Source organism: Salvelinus namaycush, chromosome 5 (assembly GCF_016432855.1).
Source record: "Salvelinus namaycush isolate Seneca chromosome 5, SaNama_1.0, whole genome shotgun sequence".
NCBI lineage: Eukaryota > Metazoa > Chordata > Actinopteri > Salmoniformes > Salmonidae > Salvelinus > Salvelinus namaycush.
In genome coordinates this window covers 6,130,994-6,155,244 of record NC_052311.1, presented here as the reverse complement: position 1 = coordinate 6,155,244, position 24,251 = coordinate 6,130,994, and the positions used below count along the sequence as shown (strand labels likewise).

General features: G+C 46.3%; 1 pseudogene; it reads left to right on the top strand.

The window, feature by feature from the left end:
* LOC120046913 overlaps window positions 1–23,791 on the top strand; it is a 50,749-nt pseudogene extending 26,958 nt beyond the window's left edge.
* The last annotated feature ends 460 nt before the right edge of the window (window positions 23,792–24,251 follow it).

Here is a 24,251-nt window from a genome sequence, read left to right as displayed (position 1 = left end):
AGCTAGGCAGTAGTTCAGGTCTGTGTCCCAAATGGTGAAGTCAGGTCTTGGTATTGAGGATATTTTATTTAGCTGCACCTGTATGTGGGAGCTGATGCACCTGGATGTGGGAGCTGAGAGGGAACTGAAGCACCTGTATGTGGGAGCTGAGAGGGAACTGAAGCACCTGGATGTGGGAGCTGAGAGGGAGCTGAAGTACCTGGATGTGGGAGCTGAGAGGGAGATGAAGCACCTGTATGTGGAAGCTGAGAGGGAGCTGATGCACCTGGATGTGGGAGCTGAGAGAGAGCTGATGCACCTGGATGTGGGAGCTGAGAGGGAGCTGATGCACCTGGATGTGGGAGCTGAGAGGGAGCTGAAGCACCTGCATGTGGGAGCTGAGAGGGAACTGAAGCACCTGGATGTGGGAGCTGAGAGGGAACTGAAGCACCTGGATGTGGGAGCTGAGAGGGAGCTGAAGCACCTGTATGTGGGAGCTGAAGCACCTGGATGTGGGAGCTGAGAGGGAGATGAAGCACCTGTATGTGGGAGCTGAAGCACCTGGATGTGGGAGCTGAGAGGGAGATGAAGCACCTGTATGTGGGAGCTGAGAGGGAGCTGAAGCACCTGTATGTGGGAGCTGAAGCACCTGTATGTGGGAGCTGAAGCACCTGGATGTGGGAGCTGAGAGGGAGCTGAAGCACCTGTATGTGGGAGCTGAGAGGGAGCTGAAGCACCTGTATGTGGGAGCTGAGAGGGAGCTGAAGCACCTGTATGTGGGAGCTGAGAGGGAGATGAAGCACCTGGATGTGGGAGCTGAGAGGGAGATGAAGCACCTGCATGTGGGAGCTGAAGCACCTGTATGTGGGAGCTGAGAGGGAGCTGATGCACCTGTATGTGGGAGCTGAGAGGGAGCTGAAGCACCTGTATGTGGGAGCTGAGAGGGAGCTCCCACACTGGATTCATCTGCTGCGTGAGAGGTGGGATGTGGGAGTTAAGAGAGAAGAGACAGGTCTACTTCTTTCTTTGTGAGCTTAGCTGGCCCTGTTTGTACCATTCATCACCCCCAATGCCAAGCACTGAGTGACAGCATGGTTCTGTCTTTAAAGTACTGACAGTACTATACTGGAATAATATTGAATATGCTACAGCCGTGGTTCCACGTAGGACGGCAGGTATACCAGGCAGTGTTTCTCATGAATCTGCAGTAAATAATAATAGGACTGTATTAGAAACGGAAATGTTAATTGTTTCCCCGATTTTGTTAACACAATAGAATATGATTTATTAAGTGATGCATTGAAAGTTTTCTATATCTCCAGCTTTACAAAATCACTAGCTTCCTACAAAATGAAGAGGCATCGGCGTTTGTCCCAAATGGCACTCTATTCCCTATATACTGCACTAAATAGGGAATAGAGTTCAATTTGGGACGTAGCCAACTGTAGATTGTTTCCTTGGCTGCCGTACAGGCTGAACGGTTCCATAGGGAATGCAGGTTCCCACTGAACAGATCCTCTGCACAGACAATCTAACTGACGTTTATGCACTGCACTGTATAAGATTGATTTTTCATAGGATCTGCACAAAATGTGCTTTTTCATAGGATCTTTTATAGGACATCTGGTATGAAGGTAAGCCATTAGTTCAGTCGAATGCACACATTTCTGTCAACACTGAAGTTTCTGGGAGTCAAATGGGAAATGGAAAACCCCAAAAAAGATTGAATTCCTCCGGCTTTATGCATTATGTGTTTCTTTTCCTTTACACACTATTGATATTGCTTGTCACTATGGATTCATGCTTCAATCTCTCAGTATGTCTCTATAATGCTGTGATCTGGAGGGTTTGGATGTTGTAAAAAATGTGAAGGGATTCTAATGCTCCTTAGTTGATGGTCGAGAAATGTGCTTTTAAAATGTTTTAAATGTGTCAAATCATCTCTGTTTTTGAGAGTGGACTCTTATTCCTGTAATATAAATATATAATATATATTATATAAATATAAAAAGCATGCAGTCATAGTCTTTGATCATCTTCAATGGCAAGAGGAAAATAAAATTGTGCTCAGTCACCAAACAAGGCTTTGTCCTATTTCCACAAAGACACTTCTATTGAGGAACACTGTTTCCTGTTTCCACAAAGACACTTCTATTGAGGAACACTGTTTCCTGTTTCCACAAAGACACTTCTATTGAGGAACACTGTGTCCTGTTTCCACAAAGACACTTCTATTGAGGAACACTGTTTCCTGTTTCCACAAAGACACTTCTATTGAGGAATACGTTGCATTACGTTGTACTGATGTAACTGACTGGTGTTAGGGGGGCGAGAGAGAGTGAGTGGGGTAACTGACTGGTGTTAGGGGGGAGAGAGAGAGTGAGTGGGGTAACTGACTGGTGTTAGGGGGGAGAGAGAGAGTGAGTGGGGTAACTGACTGGTGTTAGGGGGGAGAGAGAGAGTGAGTGGGGTAACTGACTGGTGTTAGGGGGGAGAGAGAGAGTGAGTGAGGAAACTGACTGGTGTTAGGGGGGAGAGAGAGAGTGAGTGGGGTAACTGACTGGTGTTAGGGGGGAGAGAGAGAGTGAGTGGGGTAACTGACTGGTGTTAGGGGGGAGAGAGAGAGTGAGTGGGGTAACTGACTGGTGTTAGGGGGGAGAGAGAGAGTGAGTGAGGAAACTGACTGGTGTTAGGGGGGCGAGAGAGAGTGAGTGAGGAAACTGACTGGTGTTAGGGGGAAAGAGAGTGGGCTGGGGTTCCTGTTTTAGTCTCCACACCCACCGTGTTCTTGTAAATCAGACAGCCCTGGAAGCAGTGGTTACTTCCTGGATCAATAGTCCAATAGTCTGCATGCATCATCAGGGACACCTGACCAATAGGGTTTTATCATCAGGGACACCTGACCAAAATGGTTTTATTATCAGGGACACATGACCAATAGGGTTTCATTATCAGGCACACCTGACCAAAAGGGTTTTATCATCAGGGACACCTGACCAAAAGGGTTTTATTATCAGGGACACCTGACCAAAAGGGTTTTATTATCAGGGACACATGACCAAAAGGGTTTTATTATCAGGGACACATGACCAATAGGGTTTCATTATCAGGCACACCTGACCAAAAGGGTTTTATCATCAGGGACACCTAACCAAAAGGGTTTTATCATCAGGACACCTGACCAAAAGGGTTTCATTATCAGGGACACCTGACCAAAAGGGTTTTATTATCAGGGACACCTAACCAAAAGGGTTTTATCATCAGGACACCTGACCAAAAGGGTTTCATTATCAGGGACACCTGACCAAAAGGGTTTCATTATCAGGGACACCTGACCAAAATGGTTTTATTATCAGGGACACATGACCAATGGTTTCATTATCAGGCACACCTGACCAAAAGGGTTTTATCATCAGGGACACCTGACCAAAATGGTTTAATCAGGGAAACCTGACCAATAAGGTTTAATCAGGGACACCTAACCAATAGGGTTTTATCATCAGGGACACCTGACCAATAGGGTTTTATCAGGGAAACCTGACCAATAGGGTTTTATCAGGGAAACCTGACCAATAGGGTTTTATCATCAGGGACACCTGACCAATAGGGGTTTATCATCAGGGACACCTGACCAATAGGGGGTTATTTTCAGGGACACCTGACCAATAGGGTTTTCTAATCAGGGACACCTGACCAATAGGGTTTTATTATCAGGGACACCTGACCAATAGGGTTTTCTCATCAGGGACACCTGACCAATAGGGTTTTATTATCAAGGACACCATCAAATAGCATCAGGGTAGCCTCTGCCGAGTCCCAAACAACCAGATGTTCTGGTTTTCAGGATACGTGGAAAGAGCCTGTGGATGCTCTGTTGTCAGGGGAAATGGAAAGAGAGCCTGTGGATGCTCTGTTGTCAGGGGAAATGGAAAGAGAGCCTGTGGATGCTCTGTTGTCAGGGGAAATGGAAAGAGAGCCTGTGGATGCTCTGTTGTCAGGGGAAATGGAAAGAGAGCCTGTGGATGCTCTGTTGTCAGGGGAAATGGAAAGAGAGCCTGTGGATGCTCTGTTGTCAGGGGAAATGGAAAGAGAGCCTGTGGATGCTCTGTTTTCAGGGGAAATGGAAAGAGAGCCCGTGGATGCTCTGTTGTCAGGGGAAATGGAAAGAGAGCCCGTGGATGCTCTGTTGTCAGGGGAAATGGAAAGAGAGCCTGTGGATGCTCTGTTGTCAGGGGAAATAGAAAGAGAGCCTGTGGATGCTCTGTTGTCAGGGGAAATGGAAAGAGAGCCTGTGACGTGACTTCCTCTTTTGAACATTAACAAGGCGACACTCCATCTTAACCCCTCCTACTCATTTACTGGATAGGTTGAACAGTGCAGAAGAGAACCTCCCCCGTCTAATAGGGTTTTGTCATCAGGGACACCCAGCCAATAAGGATTTATCATCAGAGACACCCAACCAATAAGGTCGTCGTCATCAAAGACACTCGACCAATAGGGTTGACGGCATCAGGGACACCTGACCAATGACAATTTGTGTCAGGTTATGTCATAGCAGCACATTTAGAAGCACTATGACCTGGATCACAATGCAGGAGGCTTTGTGAAACTAGTCGGCCATCTTGGTTCTTCAGAGGAGATTAATATAAATAGTTAGCCCTGAGCCAGGCAGGAACCGCTGCTCTGAGAACTGCACCCAATGTGAAATTGAAACGCCTGGCTGCATTACTGGCTGTGTGTCCCAAATGGCAACCTATTCCCTTTTGACCAGAACCCTATAGGCTCTGGCTGGGCAAAAGTAGTGCACTACATAGGGACTAGAGTTTTAGTTGGGATGCAGACACTTGTGCCTGGTTACATTGTATTAATAGAAATGGAATGTTTGATTAAACCAACTGCCTAGAGAGCATTGGCTAGAGAGAGAGAAGATGTGGAAAATGAACTGTGGACAGAGCCCCATGTGTTAAAATACAGTACCAATCAAAAGTTTGGACACATTTACTCAATCAAGGGGTTTTCTTTATTTTTGCTATTTTCTACATTGTAGAATAATAGTGAAGACCTCAAAACAATGAAATAACACATATGGGGGGAAAAAAGTGTTAAACAAGTCAAAATATATTTTAGATTCTTCAAAGTAGCCACCCTTTGCCTTGATGACAGCTGTGCACTTTTGGCATTCTGTCAACCAGCTTCACCTGGAATGATTTTCCAACACTTTTTAAGGAGTTCCCACATATGGTGAGCACTTGTTGGCTGCTTTTCCTTCACTCTGCGCTCCAACTCATCCCAAACCACCTCAATTGGGTTGAGGTCGGGTGATTGTGGAGGCCAGATAATCTGATGCAGCACTCCATCACTCTCCTTCTTGGTCAAATAACCTTTACACAGCCTGGAGGTGTGTTGGGTCATTGTACTTTTGAAGATCAAATGATAGTCCCACTAAGCGCAAACCAGATGGGATGGCATATCGCTGCAGAATGTTGTGGTAGCCATGCTGGTTAAGTGTGCCTTGAATTCTAAATAAATCACCAGAAAGTGTCAGCAGCAAAGCACCGCCATACCATCACACCTCCTCCTCCATGCTTCACGGTGGGAACCACACATGCAGAGATCATCCGTTCACCTACTCTGCATCTCACAAAGACACTGCGGTTGGAACCAAACATCTCAAATTTGGACTCATCAGACCAAGGGACAGATTTCCACCGGTCTAATGTCCATTGCTTGTGTTTCTTGGCCCAAGCAAGTCTCTTCTTCTTATTGGTGTCCTTTAGTAGTGGGTTCTTTGCAGCAATTAGAAATTTGGCCCAGCGTCGTCCGGGTTAGGGTTTGGCCCGGGGTAGGCCATCATTGTAAATAATAATTTGTAGAAAGAGGAGGGCTTATTGAGGTAGTATGTACATGTAGGTATCGTTAAAGTGACTATGCATATATGATGAACAGAGAGTAGCAGAAGCATAAAAAGAGCGGTTGGGGGGGGGCACACAATGCAAATAGTCCGGGTAACCATTTGGCTACCTGTTCAGGAGTCTTATGGCTTGGGGCTTATGTAAGTAAGTATTCTCTCTCTCTCTCTCTCTTGCTTCTCCTTCATTTTTAAATAAATACATTTGTTCAAAACTGTTAAACTATTGTATTTTCTCTCTGAGTCAACTACTCATCACATTTTATGCACTGCAGTGCTATCTAGTTGTAGTTTGTGCTTTCAGTACTAGCTTCATACTCTGATCCTTTGATTGGGTGGACAACTTGTCAGCTCATGCTGCAAGAGCTCTGATAGGTTAGAGGACGTTCTCCGGAAGTTGTCATAATTATTGTGTAAGTCTGAGAACCATGAGCCTCCTAGGTTTTGTATGGACATAAATGTATATATTTGCAAAAATTTCTTGAAACCTGTTTTCGCTTTGTCATTATGGGGTATTGTGTGTAGATTGTTGAGGATTCTTTTTTTCGTTTTTTTCCATTTTAGAATAAGGCAGTAACGTAACAAAATATGGAAAAAGTCATGGCGTCTGAATACTTTCCGATGGCACTCTATATTATTCTAGCTACTGTAAATGGACACTAGAAGTGTATCCCAAATGGCGCCCTATTCTCTACATTCTCCATTACTTTTGACCAAAGCCCTGGTTGAAGGAAGTACACTATAGGGAAGAGGGTGCCACTTGGGACATAGCCTTGGCCTTTTCCTATAGAGGACAGGAACTATAGCATGCCATCTGTAATGTACTACCTGATCTCTGCTATATAGTCTTGAGTACAGTTCTGGTACATTCTGGTTAACTGCTGTTCATTTTTGGGGGCTTATGTTTCCCTTTGCACTGCCAGAGAGGAAGGGAATCAAGTTGTTGGGTGAAGGCTCTACAGTACATGGTTTTAACATCATTTTAATAGGCCTGTGTTGAGTATATTTAACCCAAAACGTTGAAATGACCAGCTAGCTAGATGACGAATAACTGCATAACCCACTCAAATCTCCCGGAATGTCCACTTGGAATGTTCCTATTGGGTTAGCATGAAGACTCCATCACGGCCATTAGTTTCATAGATCATCACTACGTTCCATTGTACATACTAGCTCACTACTTAGCAAGCATTTGTGGGTGTTGGAACATAACACATGTTTAGGCTTAGTGCTGGTGTTACCTAACCAACAGGCAGATGAAGGACATTCTATGTGCAGCTATTCCTATATGAGATAATACTCTATTTTATTGATGTACACCTATATGAAATAATACTGTATTTTATTGATATAGACCTACATGAAATAATACTGTATTTTATTAATGTACACCTATATGAAATAATACTGTATTTTATTGATGTACACCTATATGAAATAATACTGTATTTTATTGATATAGACCTATATGAAATAATACTGTATTTTATTGATATAGACCTATATGAAATAATACTGTATTTTATTAATGTACACCTATATGAAATAATACTGTATTTTATTGATATAGACCTATATGATATAACACTGTATTGACTTTCTATACCCCGTGAAACTGTGAAAGAGAACTGCTTATTTGAGCTCAGTTATGGTACATTGCTCTTTGGAGAGTGGAGAATCAACTGCCACGTTTAAACGCTATTTTAACCTTTTATTACAGCTGTTTACCCTACAGTACAGGGCCAATTAAAACATCTCTACCGGCCTCAAAACGGTTATTTAATGAGTAATGTGTTGCTGTTCCACATGAAGTAGCTAACAGAGCGGAGTAATCCAGTCATTTGTAATTACCGTCCATAACCTTTTGCTCTCGTCTGATATTTGAAGAATGCTTCTCTGCACATCAGTGGCGGTCATTGACATTTAAGATGAGGGAGGACGATTATTTCTATTACAGCCTATTGGATAACTGTCATTCATAGTCCATTCACCCAGTTCAATGTAACATGGATAGGTTGAGGCTACTACATGGTACTAGAATGTTCCCTCTACCCATCATGAGGTCGCTACAACCTAGCCTCTAAATGGGGCGGCAGGTAGATAGGTAGCCCAGTGGTTAGAGTGTTGGACTAGTAACCGAAAGGTTGCAAGATCGAATTCCCGAGCCGACAAGGTAAAAATATGTCGTTCTGCCCCTGAACAAGGCAGTTAACTAGGTTGTCATTGAAAATAAAATGTAAAAAAAGAATGTTTACAACGCAAGTACACGCAAGTTGAGAGAAACATTGGAGTAATCAAGGTGACAGACAATGACACATTCAATACCGCCTTACTCACTCTTGCCTGCATCTAGCTGATCTAGGGTGTAATCATTAGACCAGCAGTTTCAAACAAGAGTTTCTGTTGGATAAATTCAGGTATGTTAATCCCTGTTCTGTTTGCTTCCATTAAAGAAACGTTTTTCAACAGAATCTGCAGAATTAATACACCCCTGATCACTTTCATAGCAGCCACATACTAACAGCTCTTTATGTAATTCCTTCTCGCAACTATCTACACATTCTCCTCCATTCACCTTTCCCCTCCGCTTGTGGACTTCAGTGCACAAACACATCAGCTTGTGACCAGGCAAAAAAACTTTTCCAAGCCAAATATTCATATCATGACCGCTAAACACAGCCTTCATTGTTGTCACGTCAAAGACAATCACCATAGCTACTAGAACTAACGCGTTAGTAAACCTGCTACAATCATGCAGTACAGTGTACAGTCAGCAGCAAGCAGTTTAGCAGTTACACCGGTGGGCCCCGATGGCAATAAATTAATAAAACCAAAAGTTCCAGTGTTGGATAGCCATAGCCAGCTAGCTAACATAGTATCCTTTTCTGTTTTGAGCCAGGTGTTTGAGTAAGCTAAACTAGCTAGCTGCATTCGCTAGCTAAGTGAAAAATATATAATGAAATATAGCTAGGTCGCTCTCTCTCTCTCGCTTCTCCTTGATTTTTAAATATATACATTTGTTCAAAACTGTTAAACTATTGTATTTTCTCTCTGAGTCAACTACTTACCACATTTTATGCACTGCAGTGTTATCTAGTTGTAGTTTATGCTTTCAGTACTAGATTAATTCTCTGGTCCTTTGATTGGGTGGACAACATGTCAGTTCATGCTGCAAGAGCTCTGATAGGTTGGAGGACGTCCTCCGGAAGTTGTCATGATTATCCTTCCACTTTTTTGGTTACTACATGATTCCATATGTGTTATTTCATAGTTTTGATGTCTTCACTATTATTCTATTACGTAGAAAATAGTAAAAAATAAAGAAAAACCCTTGAATGAGTAGGTGTGTCCAAACTTTTGACTGGTACTATATATATGGGTGGCAGGTAGCCTAGTGGTTAGAGTTTTGGACCAGTAACTGAAAGGTTGCAAGATCGAATCCCCGAGCTGACAAGGTAAAAATCTGTCGTTCTGCCCCTGAACAAGGCAGTTAACCCACTGTTCCTATGCCTTCATTGTAAATAAGATTTTTTTTTTCTTAACTGTCTTGCCTAGTTAAATAAAATAACTCAAAGTGTTTGTTTTCTGTTGTGACTGTTCAGGATGGAACTGTGAACAGGATGGAACTCTGTGATGGTAAATGGAACGTTGACAGATAGTTCCGGAACCCCCTGAGGAACTTATCTCCCCTGTTGTCATACTGCCAGTGTACTGTAACACTCCCAGCATCAAACTCTATACCCCCTGTTGTCATACTTTTCTTTAAAGACACCTACACAGTTCCCATTGACACTAACCCCCCTCATGGGATGGGACTGTGACAGACAGAAGCTCGCTGGGTAACAAATGGCACGATATTCCCTATATACGGTATAGTGCACCATGGGCCAATGGGCCCTGCTCAAAAGTAATGCTCTATAAAGGGAATATGATGCCATTTGAGATGCATCCTGTGACCGACAGACATCTGCCAGGGACGGGGATAACACCACATGGAGATAAAGGGAGCAACACAGGAGCCATGAGAACTGTCAGTCAAACACTGAAATGCTCATTAGAAAAAGACTCACTGTCACTTATACTGCAGCTGACTAGCACCAATACTGTAGCACCTGTATTCATTAGAGCTAGGCACCTTGTGGCGTCGCTGCTGTCTTTCTGAGACCATTTCTGTCACATAGGTACTGTACATAGGACTGTGGATGGAGTGCTGTATTTATCAGCCTGTCTATTGGGTATGTTCTGATCAGCTGTCTCATGCGTAACAGGAATTTGATTCCTGTAGAGTGAAGAGGTCCTCTTGAGAGTGTACATCTTGTTCTAGTCTGCATCCCAAAATGGACACACTATTCAGAGGCCTACGGGCCATGATCAAAGGTAGTGAACCAACTAGGGAATAGGGAGTCAGTTTGCACGCAGGCATAGTGTAGAAACCCTGTGAACACTCACTCAACAGACCTGTCTGCATGGTATCCCTCTCACATCCGGGCTCCCTTGTGGCGCAGCGGTCTAAGGCACTGCATCTCAGTGCTAGAGGTGTAACTACAGTCCCTGGTTCGAATCCAGGCTGTATCACATCCAGCTGTGATTGGGAGTCCCATAGGGCGGCGCACAATTGGCCCAGTGTCATCCGGGTTTGGCCCGGGGGTAGGCCATCATTGTAAATAAGAATTTGTTCTATACTGACCTAGTTAAATAAAGGTTAAATAAATATTTTGAAAAATAAATAAAAATCTGTCTGCTGTCTCACTCCAACCGATTCACTCCACCTATCCTCCAAATCACGGCCTCCCCCCCAAGTTGACCTGTGTATCTTACATGGAAGTAGGGTTACAAAGTTCACAGCATTGCCAGAAATCCCGACTGGAGGATCCCCCGGAATCAGGAGGGAATAAGCAACTGGGATTCCCTCCAACTGGGATTCCCTCCAACTGGGATTCCCTCTAACTGGGGTTCCCTCTAACTGGGGTTCCCTCTAACTGGGGTTCCCTCCAACTGGGGTTCCCTCTAACTGGGGTTCCCTCCAACTGGGGTTCCCTCCAACTGGGATTCCCTCCAACTGGGATTCCCTCCAACTGAGATTCCCTCCAACTGGGATTCCCTCCAACTGAGATTCCCTCCAACTGGGATTCCCTCCAACTGGGATTCCCTCCAACTGGGATTCCCTCCAACTGGGATTCCCTCCAACTGGGATTCCCTCTAACTGGGATTCCCTCTAACTGGGATTCCCTCCAACTGGGATTCCCTCCAACTGGGAGTCCCTCAAACTGGGAGTCCCTCAAACTGGGATTCCCTCCAACTGGGAGTCCCTCAAACTGGGATTCCCTCTAACTGGGAGTCCCTCCAACTGGGAGTCCCTCTAACTGGGAGTCCCTCAAACTGGGAGTCCCTCCAACTGGGGTTCCCTCCAACTTGGATACACCCATCACTAGAGGTCAGGGGTCAGCCCCCACGTCGCTGTCAAGCCCAGGCAGCTGAGCTGCCCACTCTCTCTCTCTCATACACACACACACGCGCCAAGGGGAGTACACACATGCACGCACGCACACACACACACACACACCCAAGCAGCCTCTCACTCAAAAACACATGCCATGGGACTAATTGACTGGTTATGTGGCTTTAGCATTAATGCCTTGTAGGCTTTTAATGTATGTGTCCTTTTTTCACTCCTGGAAGTGAGTTTGCATGACAGAAATACAGTATTATATTTGAGAAGGACCTCCCTGGAGGTCACTTGAAGGAACTGTGTAGTGGTCTGTTTACTATATGTAAGACCACGTAAAAGGATTCCTTCAAGTAGTTATTGTGTTCATGTGATTGTGTAAACATAATTCAAGGAAGAGGCCTATACGGCGAGTCACCTAACAGTAAAGTGTCCCCATTGTTGAGACAAGGCTAATTGTCATTGTTCCAGAAATGCCATATTCTGCTGTGACGCAGGCTTTGTCTGGACTCAGCTAGAGCCCAGTGAACACAGTCCCCTGAGCATGTTCCTTCCCTGGGATTAAATACACAAACAAAACAAAAACAAAGACAGAGGCTGTGTCCAAAATGGCTCCCTATGTAGTGCACTACTTTAGACCAGAGCCTATAGGGAATAGGGTGCCATTTTGGGATGCAGAAAGAGACACAAACTAAGAAAAACACAAAGAACACATCAATCATTTATATTTCAGAACCCCTGCCTGTCATGCCTACAATAGACTCCTATACTGGGAGTCAATCAGAACCCCTGGTTGTCATGCCTACAATAGACTCCAATACTGGGAGTCAATCAGAACCCCTGGTTGTCATGCCTACAATAGACTCCAATACTGGGAGTCAATCAGAACCCCTGGTTGTCATGCCTACAATAGATTCCAATACTGGGAGTCAATCAGAACCCCTGGTTGTCATGCCTACAATAGACTCCAATACTGGGAGTCAATCAGAACCCCTGGTTGTCATGCCTACAATAGATTCCTATACTGAGAGTCAATCAGAACCCCTGGTTGTCATGCCTACAATAGACTCCAATACTGGGAGTCAATCAGAACCCCTGGTTGTCATGCCTACAATAGACTCCAATACTGGGAGTCAATCAGAACCCCTGGTTGTCATGCCTACAATAGACTCCAATACTGGGAGTCAATCAGAACCCCTGGTTGTCATGCCTACACTAGACTCCTATACTGAGAGTCAATCAGAACCTCTGGTTGTCATGCCTACAATAGACTCCAATACTGGGAGTCAATCAGAACCCCTGGTTGTCATGCCTACAATAGACTCCAATACTGGGAGTCAATCAGAACCCCTGGTTGTCATGCCTACAATAGACTCCAATACTGGGAGTCAATCAGAAACCCTGGTTGTCATGCCTACAATAGATTCCTATACTGAGTCAATCAGAACCCCTGGTTGTCATGCCTACAATAGACTCCAATACTGGGAGTCAATCAGAACCCCTGGTTGTCATGCCTACAATAGACTCCAATACTGGGAGTCAATCAGAACCCCTGGTTGTCATGCCTACAATAGACTCCAATACTGGGAGTCAATCAGAACCCCTGGTTGTCATGCCTACACTAGACTCCTATACTGAGAGTCAATCAGAACCTCTGGTTGTCATGCCTACAATAGACTCCAATACTGGGAGTCAATCAGAACCCCTGGTTGTCATGCCTACAATAGACTCCAATACTGGGAGTCAATCAGAACCCCTGGTTGTCATGCCTACAATAGACTCCAATACTGGGAGTCAATCAGAACCCCTGGTTGTCATGCCTACAAGAGACTCCAATACTGGGAGTCAATCAGAACCCCTGGTTGTCATGCCTACAATAGACTCCTATACTGAGAGTCAATCAGAACCCCTGGTTGTCATGCCTACAATAGACCCCAATACTGGGAGTCAATCCCATTTTATGTCTCGCCCAAAACATGTCAAAGCAGATGTTATAAGAACCTAAGAGCGTTTGACAGCTGGTCAAGTAGTTTAAGAGGGAGGTTACTTCCTCATTGAGCTGTGGGACAGTGAATCAGTAGTTTAACCGGGAGGTTACTTCCTCATTGAGCTGTGGGACAGTGAATCAGTAGTTTAACAGGGAGGTTACTTCCTCATTGAGCTGTAGGACAGTGAACCAGTAGTTTAACAGGGAGGTTATATCCTCATTGAGCTGTAGGACAGTGAACCAGCAGTTTAACAGGGAGGACAGTGAACCAGTAGGGCAAATAGATTTGAGATAGTCCAAATCTTTAGCTAGTTAGTTGGATAAAACGTCAAATGTGTAGCCATGTAGTTATATAAGTGGATTAGGGAAACACCAGCCGACTATTGTATGCCCAAATGCCCCCTATTTCCTATGTAGTGTACTTATTTGGACTAGGGCTCATAGCAGCTCTGGTCACTAGTAGTGCACTATGTAGGGAATAGGGTGCCATTTAGGACACTCACCGCTGTTCAAACATGCTAAATGAGGCATCTGAAATATTCATTTATTTATTTTCACCGTCTGATTCTGCTGAAAAAGCCTGTCTGTACTATAAACGTTACATCATGCAGTAATCAATATAAGAAGAGATGAAATGGAGACTGAATCTGCTGAATCTGTTCTCTGGGCTTCTGTACCCCCACAGAAAGCAGAGTCTTATGGGGACCCTTCACCTTAACAAGATATTAATGCAGTGTGTCAAGTGGCATCCTTTTCCCTAGATAGTGCACTACCTTATGACCAGGTCTATAGGAATAAAATAATGCAAAAATAATGCACTATATAGGTAATAAGGAGGATTTGGGATGGAGACTGTTTTTTAATTTTTTATTAATCTGTTTTTATTTCTTTGTTCTCCCAAACTGTCTGGTTTCCTCGTCTTCTTAGTTTTATTCTCCCAAGTGACACTGCGGATAATGGATACTGAGGCAGTTTATTCAGTGTTAATGCTTATGCATATGTCTCTTAATTTGTAGCTATGTGGCGTCCGTACACACATTTCTCGCACCGTTAAGCAATGAAAAGCAAATTCCCATCAAATGAAATATGTCTGCCAAATGAATCACTGTCCGCATCAATCTGGCCATTGTGGGAGGGCCACTCCTCACCAGTCAAATAGAGAAACAACCCTCAGTGGAAGAGATTTAGCATCATTCTAGTTTAGTATAAAGGGATAACTCACCCAAATGACCAAATTACAGAATGGTTTCCTTACTCTGTAAGCAGTCTATGGATATGTTCAAATCATCAATAAGTCACTTTGAGCTTCACAATCAATATGAGATACTTTCGGATGATTTGGGCATGATTCGCAAAAAAATGCTAACATTGGTACCATGACAGCTGTATTCCACAATAGAACCCCCAAAAAAAGGAAACGCTCACCCAGAGGCGGTGCTCTTAGTAGCTGGGGACATTAATGCAGGGAAACTTAAAACTGTTTTACCAAATTTCTATCAGCATGTTAAATGTGCAACCAGGGGGAAAAAAACTCTGGACCACCTCTACTCCACACACAGAGATGCATACAAAGCCCTCCCTCGCCCTCCATTTGGCAAATCTGACCAGAATTCTATCCTCCTGATTCCTGCTTAGAAACAAAAATGAAAGCAGGAAGCACCAGTGACTAGATCAATAAAAAAGTGGTCAAAGGAAGCAGATATTAAACTGCAGGACTGTTTTTCTAGCACAGACTGGAATATGTTCTGGGATTCTTCCGATGGCATTGAGGAGTACACCACATCAGTCATTGGCTTCATCAATAAGTGCATCGATGACGTCGTCCCCACAGTGACCATACGTACATACCCCAACCAGAAGCCATGGATTACAGGCAACATCCGGACTGAGGTAAATGCTAGAGCTGCCGCTTTCAAGCTAACCCGGACGCTTATAAGAAATCCCGCTATGCCCTCCGATGAACCATCAAACAGGCAAGGCGTCAATACAGGACTAAGATCGAGTCTTACTACACCGGCTCTGACGCTCGTCGGATGTGGCAGGGCTTGCAAACCATTACAGACTACAAAGGGAAGCACAGCCGAGAGCTGCCTAGTTACACGAGCCTACCAGACGAGCTTCGAGGCAAATAACACTGAAACATGCATGAGCGCACCAGCTGTTCCGGAAGACTGTGTGATCACGCTCTCCGCAGCCGATGTGAACAGGTCAACATTCACAAGGCGGGAGGGCCAGACGGATTACTAGGACGTGTACTGTGTGCATGCACTGACCAACACATATATGTGAGAATGCTATTCATTGACTACAGCTCAGTGTTCAACACCATAGCGCCCTCAAAGCTCATCAATAAGCTAAGGACCCTGGGACTAAACACCTCGCTCTTCAACTGGATCCTGGACTTCTTGACCGGCCGCCCCCAGGTGGTAAGGGTAGGTAACAACACATCCACCACCCTGATCCTCAACACAGGGGCCCCTCAGGGGTGCGTGCTCAGTCCCCTCCTGTACTCCCCTGTTCACTCATGACTGCACGGCCAGGCACGACTCCAACACCATCATTAAGTTTGCCGATGACACAACAGTGGTAGGCCTGATCAACAACGAGACAGCCTATAGGGAGGAGGTCAGAGACCTGGCCGTGTGGTACAAGGACAACAACCTCTCCCTCAACGTGATCAAGACAAAGGAGATGATTGTGGACTGCAGGAAACGGAGGGCCGAGCACGCCCCCATTCTCATCGACGGGGCTGCAGTGGAGCAGGTTGAGCTTCAAGTTCCTTGGTGTCCACATCACCAACAAACTAACATGGTCCAAGCACACCAAGACAGTCGTGAAGAGGGCACGAAAAAAACTATTCCCCCTCATGAGACTGAAAAGATTTGGCATGGGTCCTCAGATCCTCGAAATGTTCTACAGCTGCACCATCAAGATTATCCTGACTGGTTGCATCACTGCCTGGAATGGCAACTGCTCGGCCTCCGACCCCAAGGCACTACAGAGGGTAATGCAAACGGCCCTGTACATCACAGGGGCCAAGCTTCCTGCCATCCAGGAACTCTATACCAGGCGGTGTCAGAGGAAGGCCCTAAAAATTGTCAAAGACTCCAGCCACCCTAGTTATAGACTGTTTTCTCTGCTACCGCACGGCAAGCGGTACCGGAACGCCAAGTCTAGGTCCAAGAGGCTTCTAAACAGCTTCTACCCCCAAGCCGTAAGACTCCTGAACACCTAATCAAATGGCTACCCAGACTATTTGCATCCCCCCCTCTTTTACACCGCTTCTACTTTCTGTTGTTATCATCTATGCATAGTCACTTTAATAACTCTACCTACATGCACAGTACATATTACCTCAAATAACCGGTGCCCGCGCACATTGACTCTGTACCGGTACCCCCCTGTATATAGTCTCGCTATTGTTATTTTACTGCTGCTCTTTTATTACTTGTTACTTTTATTTGTTTTTCTTATCCGTATTCTTTTTTTTTTTTAACTGCATTGTTGGTTAGGGGCTCGTAAGTAAGCATTTCACTGTGAGGTCTACACCTGTTGTGTTCGGCGCATGTGACTAATAACATTTGATTTGATTTGATGTTATCCCCTGTCTGACACAGATATACAGGCCTGTTGTTAGCATGGTGGACCAGCCAGCCTCTTCTACCTCTCAACCTATACGGCCTAGGGATGTGTCTCCAATGGCATCCTATTCCTTATATAGTGCACCGTACCCATAGGGCTCTGGTTCATAAGTAGTGCACTATATCGGGAATAGGGTGCCATTCAGGGTGCAGTCTAGGTGCTGCCTGTGAGTTCTCCCCACTAACATAAAGCCAACCTACCTGATAACGACCAAATAAAGAGGCTGATAAATCCCAGCCCCAAGGTGAATGTGAAGGACAGACACTGGCCCTGGCGTGTTATCTAGCAGCATATTATCTGCATGATTGGTTACGGGTCTAGGATATTGTTTATTTTTCCAGTGATTCATTTGTAGTGGAACGGGTAGCTAGCCAGACCTTCACAATCATTTAGCTGGAGCTTAAATCATGTTCGCTTTGAAACTGGTTCAATGTCAAAGGGGGGGGGGGGGGACATTATCCTGTTCTCAGATCTGTTTGTTCTCTCTTAACAACTATCCTGGTGACTGTACACACAGGTTTGAGACCCGTCTATGTTGACATGTCTGTGGGGTTTGAGTCTTTGTTGTTGGAGAATGACATCTTCAAGACTCTTTCCTCTCTTGTGACCGTTCCTCTCTTTGTATGTGCTGTTTTCATTTGAGGAGCTTCCATAGTGGACAAAGTTGTCAGTTGCCATCAAATATATAAATGAACATTGAACACCAGTGAAAAAAAAGAGAATGTTTCCAATGTGGTCCCCAATGGAATAGGCGATGTGAAGACTGTAAACTCTGACGACAGTGGCCTAGGTCCAATCAATATAGAGTCCTGTGGGCTTGCAAGAGCAGTGAGCGGGAATTGGGGGATGGGATTTTCATGGAAGCGTGAAAACTCTTAAGGAAAATGCAAGTCAGTTCAGAACAAAATCTTATTTACAACGACGGCCTGCCCCGGCCAAACCCTAACGACGCTGGGCCCCCAATCACGGCCGGTTGTGATACAGCCTGGAATCGAACCAGGGTCTGTAGTGAGATGCAGGGGGAGAGAGGGAGGGTTGGGGGGAGGAGAGGAGGGAGGGACGGGGGGAGGAGATGAGGACTGTGGACCTGCCTGCCTGTGAGGTGTTAGCCAGGGTTAGAGAGGGAGGGTAGAGAGAGGGGCTGAGGACCCGACTTCCCGTCTTCCCTGCCTGGCTGAGATGATTTGTGCCTTTTCATGTTCAGGACCCAGTGGAATCCATTAATGCAGAAACATTATAATCTGTCCAGCCAACAGACTCGGTTAAATGTAGGCCTGTAGATGTAGAGTGTTTTGGGAGACAGAGCATCTCTGTCTGGCTGTGTCCCAAATCACTAGCCTGCATCTCTGTCTGGATGTGTCCCAAATCACTAGCCTGCATCTCTGTCTGGCTGTGTCCCAAATCACTAGCCTGCATCTCTGTCTGGGTGTGTCCCAAATCACTAGCCTGCATCTCTGTCTGGCTGTGTCCCAAATCACTAGCCTGCATCTCTGTCTGGGTGTGTCCCAAATCACTAGCCTGCATCTCTGTCTGGCTGTGTCCCAAATCACTAGCCTGCATCTCTGTCTGGCTGTGTCCCAAATCACTAGCCTGCATCTCTGTCTGGCTGTGTCCCAAATCACTAGCCTGCATCTCTGTCTGGATGTGTCCCAAATCACTAGCCTGCATCTCTGTCTGGGTGTGTCCCAAATCACTAGCCTGCATCTCTGTCTGGCTGTGTCCCAAATCACTAGCCTGCATCTCTGTCTGGCTGTGTCCCAAATCACTAGCCTGCATCTCTGTCTGGATGTGTCCCAAATCACTAGCCTGCATCTCTGTCTGGATGTGTCCCAAATCACTAGCCTGCATCTCTGTCTGGCTGTGTCCCAAATCACTAGCCTGCATCTCTGTCTGGCTGTGTCCCAAATCACTAGCCTGCATCTCTGTCTGGGTGTGTCCCAAATCACTAGCCTGCATCTCTGTCTGGCTGTGTCCCAAATCACTAGCCTGCATCTCTGTCTGGTGTGTCCCAAATCACTAGCCTGCATCTCTGTCTGGGTGTGTCCCAAATCACTAGCCTGCATCTCTGTCTGGCTGTGTCCCAAATCACTAGCCTGCATCTCTGTCTGGGTGTGTCCCAAATCACTAGCCTGCATCTCTGTATGGGTGTGTCCCAAATCACTAGCCTGCATCTCTGTCTGGCTGTGTCCCAAATCACTAGCCTGCATCTCTGTCTGGGTGTGTCCCAAATCACTAGCCTGCATCTCTGTCTGGGTGTGTCCCAAATCACTAGCCTGCATCTCTGTCTGGGTGTGTCCCAAATCACTAGCCTGCATCTCTGTCTGGGTGTGTCCCAAATCACTAGCCTGCATCTCTGTCTGGCTGTGTCCCAAATCACTACCTGCATCTCTGTCTGGCTGTGTCCCAAATCACTAGCCTGCATCTCTGTCTGGGTGTGTCCCAAATCACTAGCCTGCATCTCTGTCTGGATGTGTCCCAAATCACATCCTATTCCCTGTTTAGTGCACTACTATGAGCCCTGGTCAAGTAGTGCCCTATATAGGGAACAGGGGTGCATCCTTTCTGTCTGTACAGACCTTCCTCATCTCTACCCAGCTAGTCTCATTATTCAGCCTGCCAGCCCCATCTCTATCCAGCTAGTCTCATTATTCAGTCTGCCAGCCCCATCTCTACCCAGCTAGTCTCATTATTCAGCCTGCCAGCCCCATCTCTACCCAGCTAGTCTCATTATTCAGCCTGCCAGCCCCATCTCTACCCAGCTAGTCTCATTATTCAGCCTGCCAGCCCCATCTCTACCCAGCTAGTCTCATTATTCAGCCTGCCAGCCCCATCTCTACCCAGCTAGTCTCATTATTCAGCCTGCCAGCCCCATCTCTACCCAGCTAGCCTCATTATTCAGTCTGCCAGCCCCATCTCTACCCAGCTAGTCTCATTATTCAGCCTGCCAGCCCCATCTCTACCCAGCTAGCCTCATTATTCAGTCTGCCAGCCCCATCTCTACCCAGCTAGTCTCATTATTCAGTCTGCCAGCCCCATCTCTACCCAGCTAGTCTCATTATTCAGTCTGCCAGCCCCATCTCTACCCAGCTAGTCTCATTATTCAGTCTGCCAGCCCCATCTCTACCCAGCTAGTCTCATTATTCAGTCTGCCAGCCCCATCTCTACCCAGCTAGTCTCATTATTCAGTCTGCCAGCCCCATCTCTACCCAGCTAGTCTCATTATTCAGTCTGCCAGCCCCATCTCTACCCAGCTAGTCTCATTATTCAGCCTGCCATCCCCATCTCTACCCAGCTAGCCTCATTATTCAGCCTGCCAGCCCCATCTCTACCCAGCTAGTCTCATTATTCAGTCTGCCAGCCCCATCTCTACCCAGCTAGTCTCATTATGCAGCCTGCCATCCCCATCTCTACCCAGCTAGTCTCATTATTCAGCCTGCCAGCCCCATCTCTACCCAGCTAGTCTCATTATTCAGCCTGCCAGCCCCATCTCTACCCAGCTAGTCTCATTATTCAGCCTGCCAGCCCCATCTCTACCCAGCTAGCCTCATTATTCAGTCTGCCATCCCCATCTCTACCCAGCTAGTCTCATTATTCAGTCTGCCATCCCCATCTCTACCCAGCTAGTCTCATTATTCAGCCTGCCAGCCCCATCTCTACCCAGCTAGTCTCATTATTCAGCCTGCCATCCCCATCTCTACCCAGCTAGTCTCATTATTCAGCCTGCCAGCCCCATCTCTACCCAGCTAGTCTCATTATTCAGCCTGCCAGCCCCATCTCTACCCAGCTAATCTCATTATTCAGCCTGCCAGCCCCATCTCTACCCAGCTAGTCTCATTATTCAGTCTGCCATCCCCATCTCTACCCAGCTAGTCTCATTATTCAGCCTGCCAGCCCCATCTCTACCCAGCTAGCCTCATTATTCAGCCTGCCAGCCCCATCTCTACCCAGCTAGTCTCATTATTCAGCCTGCCAGCCCCATCTCTACCCAGCTAGTCTCATTATTCAGCCTGCCAGCCCCATCTCTACCCAGCTAGCCTCATTATTCAGCCTGCCAGCCCCATCTCTACCCAGCTAGTATCATTATGCAGCCTGCCTGCCCCATCTCTACCCAGCTAATCTCATTATTCAGTCTGCCAGCCCCATCTCTACCCAGCTAGCCTCATTATTCAGCCTGCCAGCCCCATCTCTACCCAGCTAGCCTCATTATTCAGCCTGCCAGCCCCATCTCTACCCAGCTAGTCTCATTATTCAGCCTGCCAGCCCCATCTCTACCCAGCTAATCTCATTATTCAGCCTGCCATCCCCATCTCTACCCAGCTAGTCTCATTATTGAGTCTGCCATCCCCATCTCTACCCAGCTAGCCTCATTATTCAGTCTGCCATCCCCATCTCTACCCAGCTAGTCTCATTATTGAGTCTGCCATCCCCATCTCTACCCAGCTAGTCTCATTATTCAGCCTGCCATCCCCATCTCTACCCAGCTAGTCTCATTATTGAGTCTGCCATCCCCATCTCTACCCAGCTAGTCTCATTATTCAGTCTGCCATCCCCATCTCTACCCAGCTAGCCTCATTATTCAGTCTGCCAGCCCCATCTCTACCCAGCTAATCTCATTATTCAGTCTGCCATCCCCATCTCTACCCAGCTAGCGTCATTATTCAGTCTGCCAGCCCCATCTCTACCCAGCTAGTCTCATTATTCAGTCTGCCAGGCCCATCTCTACCCAGCTAGTCTCATTATTCAGTCTGCCATCCCCATCTCTACCCAGCTAGCCTCATTATTCAGTCTGCCATCCCCATCTCTACCCAGCTAGCCTCATTATTCAGTCTGCCATCCCCATCTCTACCCAGCTAGTCTCATTATTCAGTCTGCCATCCTCATCTCTACCCAGCTAGCCTCATTATTCAGTCTGCCATCCCCATCTCTACCCAGCTAGTCTCATTATTCAGTCTGCCATCCCCATCTCTACCCAGCTAGTCTCCTTATTCAGTCTGCCATCCTCATCTCTACCCAGCTAGCCTCATTATTCAGTCTGCCATCCCCATCTCTACCCAGGAAGTTTGCCCCCGGTAATTCGTTGGGCACCACCCTCTGGAGAGCCCTGTGGTTGAACTCATAGGTCTCCTCTTCCTCTTTCAGGTGACTGACCAGCTTCCGTGGGATTTGATGTCACCTCTAGATTGGTTCTGCTGAAGATGGAAACACTGGAGTCTGAGCTCACCTGCCCAATCTGCCTGGAGTTGTTTGAAGATCCCCTGCTCTTACCCTGCGCCCACAGCCTGTGTTTCAACTGCGCCCACCGCATCTTAGTCTCCCACTGCTCGTCCAACAAACCTCTAGAGTCCATCTCCGCCTTCCAGTGCCCCACCTGCCGTTACGTCATCACGCTGAACCACCGCGGTCTGGAGGGCCTGAAGCGCAATGTGACCCTGCAGAACATCATCCACCGTTTCCAGAAGGCCTCCGTCAGCGGCCCTAACTCCCCCAGTGAGAGCCGTCGTGCCCCAGGTCTCTCCGGAGGCCACAGGCCCTATAGCAGTAGCGGAGGAGGAAGCTCCGGCAGCCACAGCGCCCGCTCCAGCCCGGCCCAGCCCTCCTCTCATCAGCACACTGCCACCATGTCTCTGGAGCACCGTATCAGCTGCCAGTTCTGCCCAGATATCTGCGAGCAGACCCCGCGCGAGGCAGTCAAGACGTGTGTGACCTGCGAGGTGTCGTACTGTGACCGGTGTCTGCGTGCCACGCACCCCAATAAGAGCCGTTTACCAGTCACCGTTGGTGGAGCCGGTGCATGACGCTCACATGAGAGCCTCACCTGTCTGGAGCATGAGAATGAGAAGGTTAATATGACTGCATCGTGGATGACCAGCTGATATGTGCCCTGTGTAAGCTGGTGGGACGACACAGAGAACATCAAGTCTCCTCTCTCAGCGAACGCTTCGACAAACTCAAGGTGAGCCCCCCCCCCCCTCTCTAATACACAGATCACACACAACTACACCGTCAACAACTGTATTTGAAGTGCTTTATTACAAAACGCATAATATCCATTTTCAAGATGTTGGTCAATTGACGTTAATTAAAAACACATATTGTGAAAGAGTTGAAACTGAATTTTTTTCATTTTGCCATGACATGGGCTAGAGAAAAGACAGAATGATTTTTGTTGAAATATTGTTATTATACTATATCCCCCCCCCCCCCCCCCCCCCCCCCCCCCCCCCCAACAACGAACTCCTGTAAAAAGAGTATCCCAATTGAGTTTTAAACAGTTACATGTAATAAAGTATCAATAAATAAATAAATATTAAAATAATCAATTTGTTTAAACTATATTGTGGAAATATAACATATCTGATTCATTGTATCCAGAGGGTGGACAGTGTATACAATGTGGATTTCTTTTTGGACATTTAATCAACTTTAAAAAAAAAAAATGTCTATGTGTTTTTTCCATTAGGATAAATCAAGGGAGGCTTTCTGAGTTTGATTATATACACTTTTTTTATATACTCTGTTTACAGCCTCCGTATGTTTGTTATTGTCAGAGTGACACGGCACTTTGTTTACAGCCTCTATGTTTGTTATTGTCAGAGTGACACGGCACTCTGTTTACAGCCTCCGTATGTTTTTGTTATGTCAGAGTGACACGGCACTTTTTACAGCCTCTATGTTTGTTATTGTCAGAGTGACACGGCACTCTGTTTACAGCCTCCGTATGTTTGTTATTGTCAGAGTGACACGGCACTTTGTTTACAGCCTCCGTATGTGTGTTATTGTAGGAGTGACACTGTTTACAGCCTCCGTATGTGTGTTATTGTAGGAGTGACACAGCCCACTGTTTACAGCCTCCGTATGTGTGTTATTGTAGGAGTGACGCTGTTTACAGCCTCTGTATGTTTGTTATTGTCGGAGTGACACGGCACTTTGTTTACAGCCTCTATGTTTGTTATTGTCAGAGTGACCGGCACTCTGTTTATAGCCTCCGTATGTTGTTATTGTCAGAGTGACACGGCACTTTGTTTACAGCCTCCGTATGTGTGTTATTGTAGGAGTGACACAGCCCACTGTTTACAGCCTCCGTATGTGTGTTATTGTAGGAGTGACGCTGTTTACAGCCTCCGTATGTGTGTTATTGTAGGAGTGACACAGCCCTCTGTTTACAGCCTCCGTATGTGTGTTATTGTAGGAGTGACGCTGTTTACAGCCTCCGTATGTGTGTTATTGTAGGAGTGACACTGTTTACAGCCTCTATGTTTGTTATTGTCAGAGTGACACGGCAACGGCAA